This window comes from Cavia porcellus, unplaced genomic scaffold (assembly GCF_034190915.1).
Source record: "Cavia porcellus strain 051 isolate PalLab524CR breed Dunkin Hartley unplaced genomic scaffold, mCavPor4.1 scaffold_22, whole genome shotgun sequence".
NCBI classification, from domain to species: Eukaryota; Metazoa; Chordata; class Mammalia; order Rodentia; family Caviidae; genus Cavia; species Cavia porcellus.
Genome location: NW_026947505.1, coordinates 35,194,437 through 35,215,376, shown reverse-complemented (window position 1 = coordinate 35,215,376; position 20,940 = coordinate 35,194,437). Strand labels below are relative to the sequence as shown.

Below are 20,940 nucleotides of genomic sequence, written 5' to 3'. Positions count from 1 at the left end.
ATCTATTCGTAGGAAGATAAAATGGTTAATACAGAACATTGTTATCATTTCAGAATTGCTACAAGCAAAAGGAAAATCACTAATTTTCAAAGTATTAATCTTAATCATTACATATTAGACAATGGAGAAAATACTAGTTTTTATAGTTCAGGGATGTATATTTTATTTCCAGTATTTAAAAAGAGAATGGAGTGTAGTTTGTTCAGAAAACCACAAAAGGGGAAAACTTTGGACAATGATTTGAAGTACAAGAATTCTAAAATAGCAATATGCACTTGCTTTAATTTTTGTGTCTCAAGAATATATGAAATTATGCACAAAGCAAATTTTTAGAATTTATCCTTTGAAAATGAATGAGAAGAATAATTTTCTCTAAACATGAATTTTAAGAGGACCGTCAAGTTCAAATGTGCTTGAGCATCATAGGATTTTATCTAGAATTTAGGGCTGCAGAGGCAGCTATTCATTTTCACGTCATAGAAGTTAGAGCATCTAAGCCTAAGTTAAACTCAAAAAAGTAGGACAATCTTAAAATTTACATGTCACATGAGTGAATGCTCAGACCAGAATTCAAGTTGAGACCCTGTTTCTTTAGGATAAAGCTGAGCTAATTGGTCAGAGAGGTCCAAGGGATTTTTAAAAACTCTAATTAAAGGGAGACGAAGAGCAGAAGTTGAAGCTGTTGATAAGACTGGTGATCATGAACCAAGGATCTCACAGAATGAGAAGGCAGAGAAGGTAGGACATTGTGATCAGAGAGAGTCTTGCATGAAGACCTCAAGAAAGAGAAGATGCAGTGGGAAAGGGTGATCGTTATTGGAACAGCAAGATCGAGTCCCAGAGGCCAGAGTGTTGTTCGGGTACACAAAAAACAAAAGGTGCATTAGAGTGGAGATGAGATGGAAAGAAAATAAAGCTTCAGTCCAGATATTTCCAAAACACAAGAGTTAAATCCAGAAAAATTTGGTAAAGGAATGTTTGTAGGAAGAATGGTGATTAGTGGGATACCACAAATCTCAAAAGAAAAGGATTTTTGCATGAAAGAGGACACCTGGTCTGGAAATAGCTTTGAGAGTAGGATGTATGCTAAGTCCTGTTACTGAAATTGGGAAACTGGGCCACCTGTATCTGGGAGTACACAGTGCCCTAGAGTGAGTCACCCGTCAGCTGAGGCAAAAAGTACAAGAAATGTTCAGTGACGCATCCGAGAGAATGCAGAAGTAAGCAATGGGTACATAGAATAAGGAAAGACATAGAAGTGTGCAGTGGGGCTGAAAAGTTAAGTAACAGGAGGAAAGTGCAGAAATGCTTGGAAACCAAAGGATGGGGGAGGTCAGAGCTGTTGGGTCATTACAAAAGCATCTGAAAGAACAACAGGTCTTGGTTAGACTGGCCTCCACCCCAGGGAATGCCAGGTAATGTGCTGGGAAGTTACAGATGAAGCTTCCCTAGTAGGAATGAATCATGCTCTGTACTGATGATGCTTTCTAGGGAATTAGCGAGGTTAGGTTAGCTTTGTCCCAAGAGAAAGGATATGAAAGAGAGAAACAGGTTTAATTGGTTCAAGATACTTTTTATAATCTGCCCTCAAATAATCCTTCAAGTCATGTGTCTGAGTTCCCATGCAAGAGAAAGTCAGATCCCCTCTCTGTTCACTCTTGGGTTTCAACTGACTCTGAACATTTTCTCACTATGAGCATTTTAAGTGTGAATGCATATAGATCAAAGAGAAACAACAAGGCCAGGTAGGAATCTTACCATATGTCCATACTGCTGTAAATATTTTAAAGTTCAGCTACCATGGGAATAGTGTTTTGAATCCAAGGAAGAAAATCTGGTATGTTGTTATAGTAGCCTATAAAATTGCAGAGCAGCACCTTTTTTTTTTTTTTTTTGGAATCCTGCTTTAGCATTCCTTCAGAAAGACCCTGCTCTCCTTGTACTGCTGCTGTCCCTGTCACATTGCTGCTTAAAACAATATCTTGCCAACAGCTGACTTTTTTGGAGAGATAAGAGGATTTGGGCTTGTCCTGGTGCAGTCTGTACAGACTCAGCTCTTATCTATTCAGATTCTTTCAGCTTCATTAACTATTAAATGCTAACCTTTCCTACTTAACTAGAGGAAACTCTAATTTTCCACAGCCTGATGAGAAATGTGTGGAGGTCTATCAAGGCCGTGTCTTTCACATTTCTGCTTCCTGGAAGATTAAAAAAAAAAAGCTCACTAAACATTTCTCAGCACTGTCATGACTGTATTTGCCCTTCTCTTAACCTGGAGTTTCTTGGCTGCATTTGATGTTCTTTGTAGCTGTAGCAACAGTGTCTATAGTATTTGAGTAAAATGTTGGACACAGCCTTTGAGGCAATTCTGGCCACAGAGTGTGGCTAAAGTCCTTCATCGGATAGTTCAGCTTTGTCTTGGGAGTATCTGGTGGGGTTCCTGAGCTGTGGTTCAGACATGGATCTGTGATAGTTGACCTCTTTTAGTGTGGCTTATCTTGAGGCTCCAAGAGAGTATGCTTAAACAAGAGAGTATGCTCATAACTCATTGCTTATCCAAACTAATATGGTAAAAATATGCATGCAACATATATTTAAAAAAGACATTGTGTGTTCTGTAAGACCAAGCATAAAAGAAGAGAGGTGGGCTCATAGCTGTGTGAAAGGCATCTGAGTAGTTCAGTCTGATCTTAGACATGTCTAACACTCACTCTGCAAACACATCCTGTCCTTACCCGAACAGAAAGGACAATAACCTGAGCATGAGTCTTGATAGTGTATATTCTCATCCCTGGATTTTATCAAAGTAATTCTTCCAACCACTTTCCATTACAGGGATTCTGATAGATACGATTTCTTCTGCTTATTGTACACCCATTGATGTCTTTGCAATTGGACATTTAGTTCCCCTCATAGATTGATAGCTAAAGCTGTCTATTCTTTTATTCAACTTTGTTAGTTACTAAAGTCCCAGACCATATGTATAAATGACCAAAGTCGGTGCTATGGTAGAGATAAAAATATAATGAAGTATTATTATATGAAATAAGGTTATGATCAACGTGGGAAATGAAACTGTGATGATCAGTCTTGATTGTTGGCTGGCTTGAGAGATTAGTAAAGCACAAGGCTGTGTGCCTCGGTTGGTTATGGGACTGTGACCTGAGGACTATATTTGTCCCTGGTCCTGTCCTTCTGGAGTTCTTCCCCCTTGCTCTGCTTCCTTGCCATCCAGAAGAGATCAGCTTTGTGACACCATGCCTTTCCACCATGATGTCTTGGAGGCAGCCAGCTATGCACTGAAACCTCCGAAAATGTGAGCAGAAATAAACCTAATGTCTTTCAAACTATAGGTATCGTGTTTTATTCCAGTAAAGGGGGAGTTGATCAATATAAGGGTTTTAAAAATTCAATGAAAAGTAAAGTTAAATACAGTCAAAATTACTTTTATTGTTAGTACATCATGGTATCATGGCAGAAGGTCATAGTGGACCAAAACTGCTCATTTATGATGGCCAAGAAGAAAGCATAGGGAAAAGTGCAAGCAAGAGACATGTCCTTGAAAGGCCTGTCCCCCTGCATCCGCATCCAATTGGGCCCCCTGTCCTAGTAGCACACTCAGCATTGCCCCCATGATCCAGTCACCTCTCCAGGAATCTCTTAAACTAGTCAAGTTAACAGTTAAGATTAAGTGGCACATTTCTTAATTTTAGTTTGAGGCATTCTAAAAAGTTTACTGGACAATGAACTACAGGAATGTTTTTAAACCAATATATTTTGATCTCCGCAAAACACTGAAAACTTTCTGCTATGTTGTTAGATGACATAGCTAAAGCTAAGTATAAGCAGAAAGATGATGATTTTTTCTTTTTATTCTGGAAAATTTCCAGTATGTACAAAAATAGGCAGGATGCTAGAAGGAACCCCTTATGGACCTGTTATCTCATATCAGTCATTTGTCAATATCATCTCCTCTCTTCAAGAGCATCACAAAGAGCTCAGGTACATTGATAATAACAAGATAATATTTCTCTCGTCCAGATAGAATAGTCTCCCTTTCACAATTTTTAAATGTATATCTCTAAACTACATTTAAAAGATTTTAAGCATGGTAAAGATTGGCTTTAAAGGAATCTGTGAAAAAAACTCAAGTGGCACCATCTAAGCCATCATAAAAAATGGTTCCCAAATTACAGGTCATGAACACTTGTCTCCTGAGCCCCATCTGAGAGAGCATCTTTAACCTTACAGACCACATGTTAAGGAAGATGACATCCAAGCACGCTGTGTAGGAGTGGGGTGGGGATGCTGGGGAGCTCTGAGAAGGTAAAGCCTCTAAAAATTATTTTCTATAAGAAGCAAATGAAATAACTGAACAGGTTTTGTTCAGATTACAAATAATCTAAAAATCTGACAGATAAGAAAACTGCCTTTAGGAACTAAGTTGGATCTAGGGAGAAGGAACTTTGTCAAATCAAAGACTGAGTGTTTCTAATGTCACATGTACACAACCCTTTGCAGGCTGCAACAGATTTAGTTTGATAATCTTAAAGTCTCCAGTGTCTTTTAATATGAGGCATGCATTAGACATACTAAAATCATCTTCCAAATGTTATTATTTAATTTTTATTAGTACATGTTTGTAGTACATAATGATTATCATGGGCAGTTGGTACAGATACATAACACATCTTGATTTTTTTAAACTCCCCATCTTTTGCTCCTTTTCTCATTTGCAAAAGATCTATCCCCTTGTTACTTATTATTTAGCTTTTATTTTTTTGCTCCTTATACTTTGAGTTTCTAATACAAGAGAAACCATGTGATATTTAAGCTTCTGTCTCTGATTACTGTACTTAACATTATGTTCTCAAGGTGCATTCATTTCCCTACAAATGACTCAAATTTTTCTTCCTTTGAATTTTTGAAAGGATGAACAGATCGAGTCAGGACCTTTAAGAAGTAGTGAACTTTGGTGCCTGCCAGATAGGACAGTTTTAAAGCTTTCAATTAGCACTGAACTTCAGAGACTGCAAGTTTCCCTTACCTTTGAAAATAGGAGAGGAAAAACTTATAAGGCCTAACTTAAATATAAAAAATATAGAATGATACTGTACACTGAAATGCTATACCGGAACTTGTGAAAGAACTATGATCTATAAAGTACTAACTGAGTTACACAATTAAAAATCTTCTCAGGTATTTCTGGCTTTACCCCAGCCCCATCCCTTCTTTGTGAGCCCCTATTCCTTTTTATTTCCTAATCTCTAAGAGCGATCTAGTTCATGAACTCCTCAACAGCAAGGGTGAGAGTGAAAACACTGATTATCAAGTCCAAGTCCAGATGATGCACCAAGCTAAGGTTACACTCACGGGAGCTTGACGCCCCAGGCGGTCTCCTGCAGGACTGGTTTTCTGCTCTGTAAAATGAAATACACATCTTATTCTATCACACTGTATTGCAGAGAGAGTGTAAGATAAAAGGTGAAAATGAACCTAACCCAGTTCCTGCACTTGGAAGGCTGTTTCTTGACTAGACAGGGCAAGACCTACTTTGGGGTGGGCCTCTTGCTGTTTGTCCTGCCTGGGGTGCTTCTCCCCAATACACCTGGGGTGCATCTCTCCTTCAGGTTTTATTCTACTGCCTGAGTCCTTCCCTTTCTACCTGGAGTGTCAGGGCAGCACTCTCCCTTTGGTATTGTCTCTCTCTCTCTTCTTTGATTTATTTTTTCCTTAGTTCTTATCATCCCACCACAAACAGTGTATTTTTCTTATCTTTTGTCCACATTTCTCTACTTGAACACAAGTCCTTCAAGAGCGCTGTGCATTCCTGCCTGTTTGATCCCTGAAATCCTCCCTAGAGCAGGTACCACACACACAGCTTGTGCTCTGTAATGTTTGTGAAATGGAGAGAGGAAAGAATGTATGAAATCTTCTCTTGCTAATAACACCCTTTTTTGCTTATTGTCAAAAACTCTGACAAGGCTAACTTTTTCCATTCTCATTTACATGCTAACTAATGAAATGTTCCCTGTTCCTGTGCTGAGGGGCACACCTTATTAGGTAATTGCCTTCACGTAATATTCAATAGAACCCTTGTTTTTCTCATGACCTTTCACCACTCCTGGATTATGAGTATGTGGTTGATCCCACTGTCCCTAGTAGGGATAAGTTCCCCTCACACATATTTACTAGCAACAGAGCAAGATAAGTACCACATACGTACCCCAGGGAGCTGGTCCAAAAGTGCATCACTATTGGTTCTCAGACTAGGTAGACAGCTGGGAGACTGTGATGACAGTTCTTGGAGAGTACAAATGTATGTCTTAGCATCAATAAGCTTTTATGCACAGACCGTGAAGAAGTGTAATGAGAACACAGTGCAAAAACTAGTACCACAGCCACATCAATTTGTCAAAGACAGTGATGTCATGAAAACTATAAGTCCTTAATGGTCACAACTCTTGAACTTTTGCCTTAGCTGAGTAAATGGTGAATGTGTTTTTTATGGACTCACCAAAGGCCCATTCTTGTGAGCACAGCTCATGTTCTAAGGTGTACCCTGACACATTGGCCCCTGGTAGTGTTTATTTATAAGATCTTTATTATCATTTATATGAACATGCTGAGAAGGTAGAAAGAAAATGTTCACTCTGAGGAATATTAATTTAGTATTTCAAAAAAAGTTTGAAATAGAAGCAATTTGGAAAATGTAGTGGTAGGTCTCTCCATGAGATGGCACTCATTATCTTTTCACCTTTTATTTAAAGTTTCAGTATAATCATAGTTATAGGATATGTACATGCCTACATGTGTATAGGAATACACATTTATACATTTGTATACATATAGGTGGATATATACATGCATATGCAATATACATGCATGAATATTCATCTCAAACCTTATAATTTGTCTACATTATTCATATTCTTTTAGTGGATCAATTCCATTTTGAGAAAATTGTCCTTTATTTGGGATCCTTGGGGACAGTCAGACTGACAATAGGTGGTGGCATGTTAATCTCACCCAATTCTCTACTGCTGCCAAAGGATGAAAATACAAAGCTGTCTGTAAGCCTAGAAATCTACCCTCAGTAACTAAGGATGAGGCACTTAGCCACATAAATAGAGGGATGTAATTGGATGAGCTATTTATAGAAAAACTCTTATCTAGGGGCACTGAACAGACTAGTAATTTGCTGATATTTTAGGAAAAAAAAACCCGAAACCCCAAAGCATGGAAATTCAGTATCCCAGGAGGCATCTTTCTCCTGTTAGCATCTGAGATCTGAGAGAATCTCTCTTTTCCTTCATTAGTAAAGCCTAGTCTGAATTAAGATTTCTTTCATTTGAAGTCCTTCTGATACTGATTCTAGCACTGTTTTAGTTAGAATTTTCCACCAGTAATAGCCTTCCTATGGATTTTGAGACCAGAAACTGAGAATCACAGCGTACTGGAGAATCAGCTAGGGCTTTGGATCATTACGAAATTATTTTGTTTTCATTACAATAGCACTATACGAACTCCATAGACAAGCATATCAAGTAATCTAGGGAAAGAACACAAGTTTTTCGGTGTCAACAATATTGACATTCATTATCAGACTAGAAATTCAACTCAATCTGACCTCATAGACACTCAAGCCAAGTGGGTCCTTAGGACAGACATTGAAAAGGCACTTAGAGCCCTTGCTTATCAACATGCCCAAGGTCATGGCAGCTAGCTCCTCTGCTTTTCCTGGAGCCCCTTCTGTCTCTTGGGGTGGATTCTGTCTCTCTGGGAGTAAAGACTTCTTACTTGCATTGGGTTTCCTCTGTGTGAACCCCCAAGATCCTGGCTTATATTTACAAAGCGTTTTGTTAATTTCAAAATACTTTGATATTTAAAAATCTTCGTTGCTTTTTTGAACCACAGTGGTATGGAAGCTGCATTGTCCATCCTAATTTTACAGATAAGCATCTTAAATCAGAGGAGAGACTAGGCTAAGGTCACATGCCACAGAAAATCAAAAGCAAAATGGAAAAGAACTTTGTCCTCAAACTTGCTCTGCTTCTTTATCTGATCATGGAAAAAGCCCAAGATTGATGTGTCATAGAAAACAAAACCTTCATTTTCTTTTTAGCTTATGCAGGAATACTCTAAGGCAAAAATCTCTTCCCGGTGGCTATTTGACATGTAGCACTAGACACCCCTAAATATAATTTCCCATATCCTTCTTGAGGATAGAGTCACAACCTCCGAGAGAAGACATGGTACATTAAATTTCTCTTACTCTCCAAACTGGATTTTCATTAAGGCTAGTGCCTGATTCTATTTTAGTACTGCCCCTAGGCATATGACAAAGATTATATTCATGGGTAGCAAGGGCATCATTCAAAGACAATTTGAATCTGGCCTTTGATGTATTTTTTCCAAAGCTACTGTTTGGATAACCTACAGGGAAATCTTTAAGACATGCTGAAAATGAGTGTTGTTTCCAATATGGTAGACATACACACACAGAACAGCTGATAAATGTGAATGCTTCTCTCTTTCTCTCTCCTTCTCTCTCTCTTTCTCTCTCTCTTAGATAGAAGACATTTGTTATTTTGGAAATTGATGATCCAGAAATTCTTATTAAATAATAGGCCAATAAACAAATTTCCTATTTCACAGCACTTTCCCTCTAGACTTACAGAGTCTGAGGATACAAAGTCTCAAAAACAGAAGTGTGAGTCATATATATTATCATAAAGAAGTATTCTCCTTCAAAGATTTTGCTCTGAGCTCTGCAGGGCTGCTGAGACATGACAGACTAAAGTGGTCAGCTCCATCTAACAAGCAGTTACCTGTTTCCTACCCAGGCAATCAGAATGTCACTGTGTACACATACATGGGAGTGAACAGATATATATGCATCTTTCACATCTTCATTCTTTACATGCTATTTCTTTGTGTATGTGCTTGTGCATATAGATATGTGTCTATCTGCATAACATGTACATATAAAGTGTTTTTTTTAATTTTTGGACACTATGAAAAGCTATTTAAAGTCAATAGATTGCATTAAAAATCTGTTTCATTAAACTGGTTTTCAGGTACTGTTTATGTGTAGTTATGCTGTACATACAGCTATACTGTGCACATGAACACACATGTACACACATGTACACACACACACATACACACACACATACCCTCTCCACTCACTTTGCAAGAGTTTAAATGATTAATGACTGCTTTCTCTTCTGCCTTTTAAAAGGAACGTTCTTAAGCATCAACCCTCTGCCAAAATTCAGTAGATTTCTTTGTGAATCTGTGACCCTGCTGATTTTGTTCATTGCCAAAATTCACATCATAAAAAAGTAGCTTAATATTGGAGTGATTAAATTGCATGGAAAACTGACAGATAATGGAGTTCTTTAAAACCCAATTCCTGCCAATTTTGATGTCTCTAATTTATTCTAACAATCATTTAAGTCTAAATGCTTCCATTTTAATCACATTAACAGTGTATTACAAAGACACTGAACACCCAAAGCACTCCAGCTGCAAAATGAATTTGGGTCTTCTCCCTCCTCTTTGTATTTGGAGTGTTATCCGCTGGCAGACACCTTCGATCATGCCTTGGCCTTGGTAATTTCCCTTTGGCTTCCTTTGCTTCCTAAGCAGAGGCTTGTACCTTGGCACATACTCAGATATCATAGAGGAAATAAGCACCTATTGTGTAAGCTTTATCAAAGGTACTGGCCTGCACATTGCTGTCATTATAAAAGCACACATTTTCCGTGCATTTGATTTGGTCTGTAGGGAAATAGCTATGTGAAACTAAACCACATCAATTCCTATCAGCCTGGAATCCAGGTCTGATTAGCATCATGTTCTACCTGTGGATGCGACAGTCACCGTTCTCCTACAATTGTGTGCTACAGGTTCCATTTCTTGATTCCATGAGGTTATAATGTATCTGGCTTCTAACAGGGCAGATGTAGGGATTTGTTTATGCCAAGTCTGAATGATCGCCAGTTTGCCCAGGCCTCTCCTAATGCACTCACATAAAGCTGCAGGAAAGCTGAATATTTAATGCAGATATTTTATTGAGAATCAAGTGCTTGTCTTCTCTAGGGTCTACTTTCTGTCAACAGCTTACATCCCAGGAAAGACAATAAATATGTTTCTACCTTCACAAGCCAAGCTAATTTCATATTTAGTTTCTCATCATCCATCAACATGCATGTGTGCACTCTTAAAAACTCAAATATCTGCTCTCCATTTTGCCAGTACAACTTGGTGGCTATATGCTTTGGCTTTTCCAAAAGAGCCTGTGTTAATGTCTCAGCTCTGCCACTCATTGTGTGACTCTTAGCAAGTCATTTATGCCTTTGAGATTCTGTTTTCTCAATTAAGATGGGAAAAATAATTATATCTACTTCACACAGTGCTACTATCAGAACCAAGTGGAACAAAACACAACAAGAACTTAACAGAGTTTGGTTTCTAATAAGTGCTTAATAATGCACTTAATATAGTAAGTACGTAAGTACTTCACCAGCATTATTGATAATATCATCACTATTAATATACTCCACGTACAAGTTGCTTGAACTCAAGATTTATCACTACTGGATAATAATGCAGAGAAAAAGATACAGAAGTTCAAATTTATTTTGGGCTTGAATGGAATATTTTTAGAGATTTTTTGCGATCACTATTAAGCTCTGTTAGATTAGAAGGTAGTAGCTTCCAGAATTTTGGCACACTGTGTATTTATGAGTGACTATTTGCTTGGTATATGTTTTGCCAAAGCAAGCACAAGTGATTATTTTTTTGGAAGAGGAGCTGAGGATTGTTTTAAAAATTGCATTTCATTATTAAGCCCACTCCTTTGTTTTAACATTGTGTGATTATTTCAGGCAGTTTGGTGAGTGAAGCATGATGGAGATACAAGCATCCAAACTCCTAATATCTTCATTTTAATTCCCTTTTCTTCTATTCCTGGGTGCTCCATGTCGTATTTTCTTCTGAAGTTGCATTTCTTTAACCAAGAATATTGAAATTTTTTTTAAAGTTATAAAGTACTCTGTTTCCACTAAAACTCCTTGAAAATGTGCTCTGTAAAAATAGAGCATTCACACACAGGCTGTTCTCCTTTTCTTGGTAAATGCAAGGAGTAGCTTCTAAATGCAAGGAGTAGCTTCTAAAACCAAGGCACTGCTGATAAACCTGCTGGTTTCACAAATTCTGTGAGTGGGATCCCATGTTCAAAGATGAACTAATTGATGCAAACCAAAGTTAATGGTGCTTAATTACACAATAAAGGTGATAGAGAAAAACAGGTTTTTAAAAAACATTTTCCTGGATATACACTTTTGAGTGAAAAGCAGTTGACTGTGACATTGTAAAATGTGAGACAAAATGTTTTTGGTATCTCAAAGTACAGAAAGTATTCAAATTTCAATTCAGGAATCAGATTTATTTTCTCTACAGAAATCAGTAGTATTCTCTTACATATGAATATAAGATTCATGTTCTAGTTCAGCAAACAGAGCTCAAACAGGTCTTGTTTTCACTGAACCATTGTGGCCTCCAAACAAAGACTCAGATTCAAAGTTAATAGATAAAACACAAGCAAGAATTAACATCTCCTCTGAGACTCTTGAGATGGAAGAAGGCTTAGCAAAAGAGTGGAGTGAAATGTTAAAAGCTTCTCTCTTTCCCAAGGAAAATTTTGTTCTTCACAACGGAGAAGCAAGAACAGAATCTTTTGAACACCCATAGGTTCTTGAGAAAGAGTTTCTTATCTAGTTGGAGAATGGACAGCAGTTTTGTCATCAGAAGTCAGTGCTACTAAGAGCAACAGCAAGTCATGTAATAGGTGTCCTGTTGCCTGACACCACCCCTGAAATACAAACATTGGATTTCATTTCTCTTGGGGTCAGTGAGGTATACGCAAACTGTCTTAGATATAACCAGACAATCAGAATATAGTCAGTCCAATCACTTGGAGACTAACTGGATATCTGATTTAGTCTCAGAAAAACATGAATAGTTGGGCTATTCAGCTGCAGGGGCTCCCTGGAAAAAATATTAATGACTGCTTTTTGAAATATAGCTAAAATCAATCATATTTACATTATACATATAACAATGGCTGCATATTATAAGGTGATGACTTCATCTAGTTATATGTCTAAGGGTCATAGGGAATGGTCTAGTGATAAAAAAATGTGTTTTAAAATGTGATGTTTTCTTGGCAAGCCCTCAGGCCCAGGCAATGGAAAACCTTCTAATACATATGGAAAAATAAAATTTATCACATGAATAAGATAAAATTAAACCTGTTTATCAAATTTGGAATTCTGTGCACTAAATTCATTATTTTTATAGCAATTTAGGAAGTTGAGGATATTTAGAAGACCTCATTTCCTGCAAATTAGTCTGAAGAAGCAGCACAACATACTCCAGACTTTGCACAAAAGGATGTGAGGGGCAACTCAAGTTTAGGATACACAGCTTGACTCCCTCAGGACAATCTGTAATAAAAATGTGGGAACACTAATAGCAAACATAAAGAAGCGACTTCCTGTCATTTACGCTTTTTGGCACCATTTCTGCCTAGACGACTTCCTCTTAGAGGTGTCTGTGTTGAATTTTCAGTGCCATTGTCCTTATTAATGTTCTAACACTAGGCCTAGCTACGGATCGCGCCTCTCATTTTTCACTTCCATCCTGTTGGCACTAACTGACTGATCTCTTTTTCTGTCATTCTCTGACTTACAGAGCCTAAGCCATTTATGTGCATTTAGATATCTTTGGATGCAGCCCTGCTAAGTCACAAGGCAGTATGATGATGAAGTACATTCCCCGTTTACACTTGTATAGAGGAATATCAGTCACCCATCTTCAGCACACGTCTCAAACAGAACAAGCAGGAGATTTGTTCCTATGTCGGCCTTTGTGTGCAATTCTCTTTTCACTCTTGATCATTCTGGCAGCTAATGCATTCGGCATTAAGTATGCTGCATACTGCTTGTGCATTGTGTCTCCAAGTATTTGGAAGCATCTCAAAATCACTGCAAGAAAAAGAATGTTGAGTAGAACAATCTAAAGAGTCCGTTACTTATGGGAAAGTGTGCCCAATTATGACAGAATATGATAGAATATACCATAGCATGTTATTATTTGGAAGAGTTGATACTGTAAAAAGGAAAAGCACAATCATAAGAGCCAATGAGCAAACTTTTGTCCTGCTTCTTCATAAAAGACATGTGACCTGTGAGTAGCAACCACTCTGCTCACAGTTCTTTTAGTTATAAAATGAAAATTGGGGCTTGGAAATTTTTTTTTTATGGTACCAGGAATTAACCTCATGACCACGTACTTGCCAGGTAGGTGCTTATGCTGCTGAGCTAAAAACCTGGCTCTTGATGATTTCTTTAATGCCCACTCTGTCTCTAAAGCAACACGTTCCCAAGATATTTTTAGATATTTTCCTTCCACAATAGATGTGAAAATTGTATTTAGAAGATGGAATTTCTAAGACTTGGTGATAGTTTGTATCGTGTAATGAGGTAATATTGTGAAAGAAGGGGGTAACTCTCGGTACATCTCTTTGGAAATGTCTGGGTGACACTTCAACTATTGGAGACACAAATGAACAGACTGAAGCCACCCAGGAAAAGAAGGTAGGTAAGTGGTTATTTCTCAGGCTGTTGTAAATCCATTAAGTGACAATCAAACTATTGTAAAGACAAGACAGGGGGTGGGAGGCTACCATGAATTTGGAGAAAAAGTTCAAGTAAGCATTTAAGTGGTCAAGCACAGTGGCTGATAGAGAATCAGAATGTCAAGTCCACTTGTCTGTTGGAAGAGGCATATGCTGAAACCAAATAGTGGTAGTGATCCGAGGAGCAAATATAAGTAAACACACTGAATCTGAAGACCTCGGCACAGACAGTACACTAGTGAGTTGTTTTGATCAAAGCCAAAATTTCTATCTCCAGTCTTTCCTCTGATTTGGCACCTATTTACCTTGTATTGATTTGTACCTCATTTCCTTGCAATAAAATTTGCCTTCTTGCTTGCTTTTAATGTTCCACTCTTTCCACAAAGACAGTTTCTAGTGCCTCTGTCTTCTTTTAAACGATTTACTACTTTTTCTTTCCTGCGCTCCATTATTCTTCTCTCTACTAAAAAATAAAAACGTAAATTTAACAGAATCAAATACTGGATTTCCCAATTATGCAGGGAATGAAGGCAAAGTTGAGCATAGAGTTCTGTGGAAGCCAGGACTGTGGTTGTGTGTAAGATTAATTCTACCACAGTTCTTTCCAACTCTGTGCAGAAAGCTTTGCCTCCAACTCTATCTTGTACTTGGATTGCTGATAATTGCTCTTTCTGTACTCCAAGCCATTATGTGTTAACTCACTGTTTCCTGCTTCTTCCCACTTCCGACTTCACACATGCTCAGTGACAGCCAAAAAAACACAGGACATAAGAGTGGGGCAATGCCAAGTTCACAAAACAAAACTATAATAAACAATGTGCATATCTTTATTGATACCTAATCCTTCACGTAAAATTATGTTTTACACATTTAAATTCTATCCAATGTTTCTTGATTAGGGTTTCACTCTTTTTCAAGGGTCAAGATGTTTTTCATGGATATATTCTGTAGCACCAAGATAAAGGCTCCTCACATGTATGAAGTGCTGTTTGAATAAAAGTATATCTAAATGTACGTCCTTTCTATGAATTGCTTGGCAAAGTATATGTGTCTCTTCTATGTTTTTCCTCTTTCTGGAGGAATAATCAGAGTCCTTATTTGGAAACTATTGCAATTCACTTTTGTTACTCTAACAAAATACCTCAGGAAGGTTAGCTTTATAAAGAAAAATAGTTTATTTTGCTCACAGTTATGGAGTCTGAAAGTTCAAGCAGCATGGCAAGACATTAACATCCCCTTGGCTGCATCATCTTGTGGCAGATGCAATGGTGGGAGTCCCTGGAGGAGGAAGAAATAACATCCCCAATTAGGAAACCGGAGAGAGACTGGGTGGCACCAAACTCAGGCTTTTGTAGCAGTGTTCCCATGAGAACTAACCAGTGCACCAGCAGAACTAACTAATTCCCTTTCATGGGCAATGTCCCCAATGACCTAAGGGCTTCCTATCAGTACCCACCTGTTAAAGATGCTGCCCTACATCCACCCTGAGACTAAGCCTCCAATCTGTGGCCCTCAAAAGACAAACCACATCCAAACTATAGCAGAAACCATGATGTTTGAGCAATTTAAGATGAACTGAATCGTTTTCTTTTGTTTATTATCATGCCTTAAACTGTATTAAATCAGCTTACCAACATTATTCCTAAGAGAAGTGGTAACTGACATTTGTATAACATTCTGCATTTATAAAGGACTTTTGTAGTCATGACAACTTCCTCACCTTACTTAAACCATAAAACATTGATTCAACCAATTTATAGATGAGAACCAAAAGCATGCCAGAGCAGAAATACAGCTATTGTTTACATTTTATGACTTGCTATTCAGGTGGCGCTTGTTTTAGTTTGGGATTCATTGAAAATTCATTATAAAGTAGTTCACTATAAACTTAGCTGGAATGCTCTGAGGAAGGATTGCTCTAGTATTAGAGAAGCAAGCGTACAATCAGACTTCAATTTCAGCCCCACCCAGAGCACCTAGCCAGGCATGTATGTGTTCTTCCATTACAGTTGGTCCATAAATCTCTAACATTTATGATGATGGATTTTACATTGTGATGCCCAAACTCTGAAGTTTTAATCAGATTTGAGTCAAAGCAGTTATAGTTCCTATTAAATTCTTTTTGACAAAAACATTTTATAAACCAGCAAACAGCCAAACAAATATTTGTGTTTTACTGTTTACTATGAATCATTTAAGAAGTACAAATCATGGCAGTATTTTCTCTCTTTGGCTGACACATACTTTCTTGTCCTTTAAGAAAAAATGTTAATAATTTATGATAAAATTTTATAAAGTTGCTTTGTTGCTAAGAGCCAGGATGAAGGTACATGCGGTTTAACTTCACAATATTTTGTTTCTCTTCACTCATAAGAGGTCAAGTTTCCCAAGAGGTCTGTGCTATTACAGGAGGATTTTTATAATAAATTCTTTTAAAGTATAATCAAAATTAATATTTTTTTCTAAAAAGAATAAGATATGTAGTGAAGATGATTTTCAACATACAGATTTATGGTGGTATTCACCAGTGGTTTGCGCACAGCCTGAGAGGAGACTCAAAAAATAGCCACTGGTTTGAAAAGAAAGAAAATTTCCCATTGCTCTATAGGACTTCAATGCAGAAAGAAGTTTACATCCAGTACATCTAGAAAATCAATAGCACATTTTCCAAAGGAGCATTCTGACTCTGGATAGAGTTGCCCAAATAATCCTACCAGTATGAAACTGTGGCATTAGAGAACCACCTAGAAGAACCACAAAATGATGCTGGTACTCACAGCTTAGGGAGAGAATGATGTGGGCTGAAGGGAGAAAAAAATGTCATCTGCACCACACTGTTGCCCCTCTCCCCTCCCAGGGGCCCAGCATCCCTGTGTCTACTTCATCTCTGCTGTGGTCTCCCCATCTCTATGAGGGGCTGCTCCTGAAGGCTACTAATCTCAACTTCCTGACTCCTCAAAAAGCAATCTGATGAAGCAAAGTTTTATGTAGCTTTATGACCGATAATGGGATTTACTGATTACTTGCCCTGATCACAGACTCCTTGTAAAAAGCAATGCTGTAGCCCAAGGCTTAGTCCAAGTTGAAGGCAAATAGTAGAGTTTTCACTGCTGTTTTGATAATTTATGACAGAGGGAGGAAAAACCAGATGGGCCTTCAAGGACTAGTTCTACCACAGATGTGATTCCTTTCATTTTGGGTAAATCATTTGACCTGCTTGTGCCTCAGTTTCTTCACTTGATTAAAGATTGCTTTGTGAGAACACATTTGAAAAAGTGCTTTCTAGATATTATTGTGATGCAGCAATGTGGTCATGACTTTGCTTAAACATTTCATAGAACCAATACACAGAGAGCTAGCCTAAGACCCGAATAAAAGAAGATAGAAAAGCAAACTTCATTCATTAATCATTCCCCAGTATTTATGGTGGGGTGGGCATTGTCTTATGCATGGCAGGAAAAAAAGTAAACAAAACAGATTGTCAATTATCACTAGTCCTGCTAGCATTACGGGAATTTGAAACTATTTTGCATCTTGCACATTTATTGTTCAAGCGTAAATCAGCCATACTTTTTAACATAACTTTCAAACACCAGTGATATAAAATGTCCAAAGCAAAGCAGAATAGTCCCTTTTGCATTGATTTCTGTTTTTTTTTTTTTAATACAAAGATTCTTACACAATTACTGTCAAGTGACTGTTTGCCTTCATAGTTGGTCAGTATTTGTTAAAGGAGTCCAGAAATACCATAGAGGTAAATAAGGAAGTTCTTACGTCATGGATCTCCCTAGCCTCTTTCTTAGCCCTAGGTGGCTGTTCTGCAACCCGGAGATGTTGAAGCACAGCAGCCTGACAGTCTGGAGTGTTTCTACACTCTCTGCTGGCTCCCCAGCCTGCATCAGCCCCAGCCTGGTGATCTCAAACTGCTGACTCATGCTCATGCTGTAAACTTAATGCCCATGAATATCCTCCTGTTTTTCTTTAGGCAGATTTTCCTAGTAACCAGGCGGATGATATGCTAATGCAAATTGGCAGACTTAAACTCCAACTACAAAAATACAATCTGCCTGGTGGAAGTAAGATACAGGGTGGAGAGAGACTTCAAGTTTGCCCTTTTGACCTGGGTTTCCTCTCTCTGCACTCAGAATAGTCCTCTGGTGAGTCTGAGGATTTTAAATCTTTAGGAATAGCAATTCTTTGCATTTCAAATACATTTCTTTGAGCCCTTCTAGTAATGTGCTGTGTGAGAATCAGCTAATTTCTCTCTTTGTGCTAGGGAGCTCTAATTCTGAAGCCTGTAGTGAATTCAGTGAGGCAGAGAAGTCAGGATCTGCCTCTTCTCAAAACCACAAGCTGACTGCATCTTGCTTCTGAGTCATATAGCAAGGGTTCATTGGAGGTCGCCACGGATCCATGGACTTGCTTAGAGTTTTTATGCGTTGCTGCTGAAATAATGTTTAATCTCTTCTTGTCAGCTGGCTGGATAATATGGTAATAATACCCAGGGTTGCTGCACAAAAGGACAGCAGGTTCCACTTCCACAGCCCTCTCGCAGGAAAGCACAGATTTTTGTAGGAAGAATGAGCCTTCTGCAACATACAGATACTCCCAGACAGACTGTTCAGAAGTCAGTTGATTAGTGCTTGAGTGTTCATTCCAAGTGGAATACCAGAGTTGCAGGCTTCTGCTTTATTAAGGTTCCCTTTTGTCTGACTCACACTTACAAATTTTCTGACCACAGACTTGAAATTTACTGTAAAGTGAATCATCCGGACTGAACCAATCAAAATTCCGCAGGCAAATTTAGCTCAGCTTTGGAGAAGTTATTTCTATTCTGAAACGGCCTTTTTCTTTATTATCAGGAAAATCATCAGTGAGAAGGGCGTGGGTTGCATCTGTGTTCAAATACATTATTAAATCACTTCTGAGTAATTTTATGCCCAGAGCTACTATTGCCAGTGGATAAAAAGGAAGATGTTCGTTTTCAATTGGAAAGGTCACAGTCGACCTGCTAAGCTGATTTAGAAAGTGATACACTGATAAGCTTAGGAAAGGGTAAAGAAATTCCTTGCAAAGCAGAATGAAAATGAAGACTTTATTTTTCCTTGCAGAAGAAAAAGCAAAGTCTTGAGAAGGAGATCATTTGAGATACAAAGTGTGAATGATTGGCTATAATGGGTTCAGATTTTAATAAACTGCTTATAACTAGTTGCTTCCTTAACCAGTTCAGCACCTAGAATATTCTTAAAGTAGTTGCTAACACTGACTCCCACATGCACAAGTATTTTTCCATTGTCTGGAAGTTGATTTTTATTTGAACAAAAACAATTAAATTCTCAGTGTATCTTTAAAGTAACAGGAAAAATAAGTTAAGAACCTTCCTGCAATCACTGTGGTCCTGGGATTACTGATTTACCTATGGGCCTCTCCTTGGATGTTGGGACCAGGACAAAGTAACCACCATCATCTCAATCTTTTTATGTTCCCAGGGCTGTCACTAAAGGGGAGTAGAGGTGGTATCTAAAAGCCCATCACCATAAGCCTTTATCTATGGGAAATCTCTGCAGCTCTGTAATCTGGGGAGAATGATACCCAGTGCTTAGTTTCTTGTGAAAGTATCTAGGCAAGAAGATTAAATGAAAAATATTATATTAGGATGACTATGACAATTATATAGATGAGGGAAGAGAGTTATAGAACAAGTCAGACTGCACATCTCAACCAAGAAGCAAACTAGAATCAGCTTTGCCCTCTGACTTTGTGCCATAGATTGGTCATACATCAGAGCATGAAACTTCTTTTTGGGAAGGGCAGAGCAAAAATAGAAAGTTGGATGATCAAGTACAAAGGTAATTTTGAGGTCAAAGAGAAACAATTAGTAAATGACTTGTTATTTGAAGATTAGAGAGTAGACATGGGTTTCAGGGAAGAACAAAAAACAAATTCCTTTTGAAAAACACTTGAATCAGAGCAAAGATTTTTTTTAATAAAATTCTGAAAAGCTGACCCTGATATGTTTTTCATTCTAATAAATGATTGAGTTAGGAAATCGGTTTATTCTTCTCAACACAGAAGGAAGGGCTAGTACAGTCCCTTGCTGGTATTTATCAATATCCCTGGTGACTGATTAAGAACAAATCACTAATCCTGAAATCATTTGAGGTAGTCTGAACAACATATTTATCATTGAGAAAAAAGTTTAACATATGAAAAAATATCTTGGATTGAGATACTCATTGCCTGATGTAATATATAAGAAAAGGAAAAGCAATATGAACAAAAATTATGAAAATATGAAAGAGATGGCATCAGACAGGACAGGGAAGATCCAGCCTTGGCCTAAGGCTCTTGACTTCTTGACTTTATCCTCCATAATGGTCACCTGCAACTCTCTGTGTCCAATTCCAGTGACACATTGTTTTGTCATAGGTGCTTGTTCCCATTAGAGAACCATGACAGAATTACCAATCAAATGGGACTCCCAGCCCCAGCCCAGGTATTCAAAGAAAAACATACTGATCAAAAGTAACAACTGAAATAATTTGCTCAAAGATTGCTGTGATGTAACTCGTATACAAGGGCCCCTTCTCTGTTTTGTCATTGGGTGTTCTTAACAATCATGTGAAATGTGGAACTATCCTCATTTTAATAGACACTGAGAATGAAAGAGCCTTAGTCATTTTTTTTCAGTGTTGAGCTTCAGTCCCAGTTATGTTTTAATTCTGGATATTCTTTACACCATTTCCAATAAAGCTTTAAGTGGAATTCATGCACATATACTTTTATATATCAAAATGCTTGCCAATTGAGTAAAATCTTAGTTATTAAATTATACATATAATTATAATATTAACTTATCATGAGCCAGAACATCATGAGGCTAAATTTTCTAGCCATGCATCTGTAAGATTGGTTACAGAAGTATATATAACTGTTTCTCAGTGGAAGGAGTTGGCCCAAGGAATACGTCAGAGTTACCTGGCTGATATGCTTCAGCCTGTCTTTCATCTCCATCCTTCTCCCGGCCCATTTCACATTTTCCAGTTGATGTTAAGAGTACAATGTGTCTTACTTTTTCAAGAATGCTGAGTCTGAGCAACACTGAGATATCATTTTGTCAATTTTCACCCTAATCAGTGTTTCAGTTCATTTTCATTATCTTATCTTTCAAGAAAATGAATTTCTAGTAATCTCTCAAATTACTTAGGTTGTTGTATATTTAGATAGTTCAT

At 37.8% G+C, this 20,940-nt stretch overlaps 1 long non-coding RNA gene across 6 annotated transcripts in view; it reads right to left on the bottom strand.

Moving 5' to 3' along the window:
• The window catches only part of LOC111755785 (uncharacterized), a 276,523-nt gene that overhangs the window by 31,226 nt on the left and 224,357 nt on the right, over positions 1-20,940 (bottom strand). For 4 of the 6 annotated variants that reach the window (XR_010041951.1, XR_010041952.1, XR_010041953.1 and 1 more), the window contains exon 2: positions 14,896-14,986. This is a non-coding gene — a long non-coding RNA (uncharacterized LOC111755785). Of the gene's footprint in view, positions 1-14,030; positions 14,172-14,895; positions 14,987-20,940 lie in introns of those variants that run through there. The other 2 variants (XR_010041955.1, XR_010041954.1) reach the window with 2 other exon arrangements.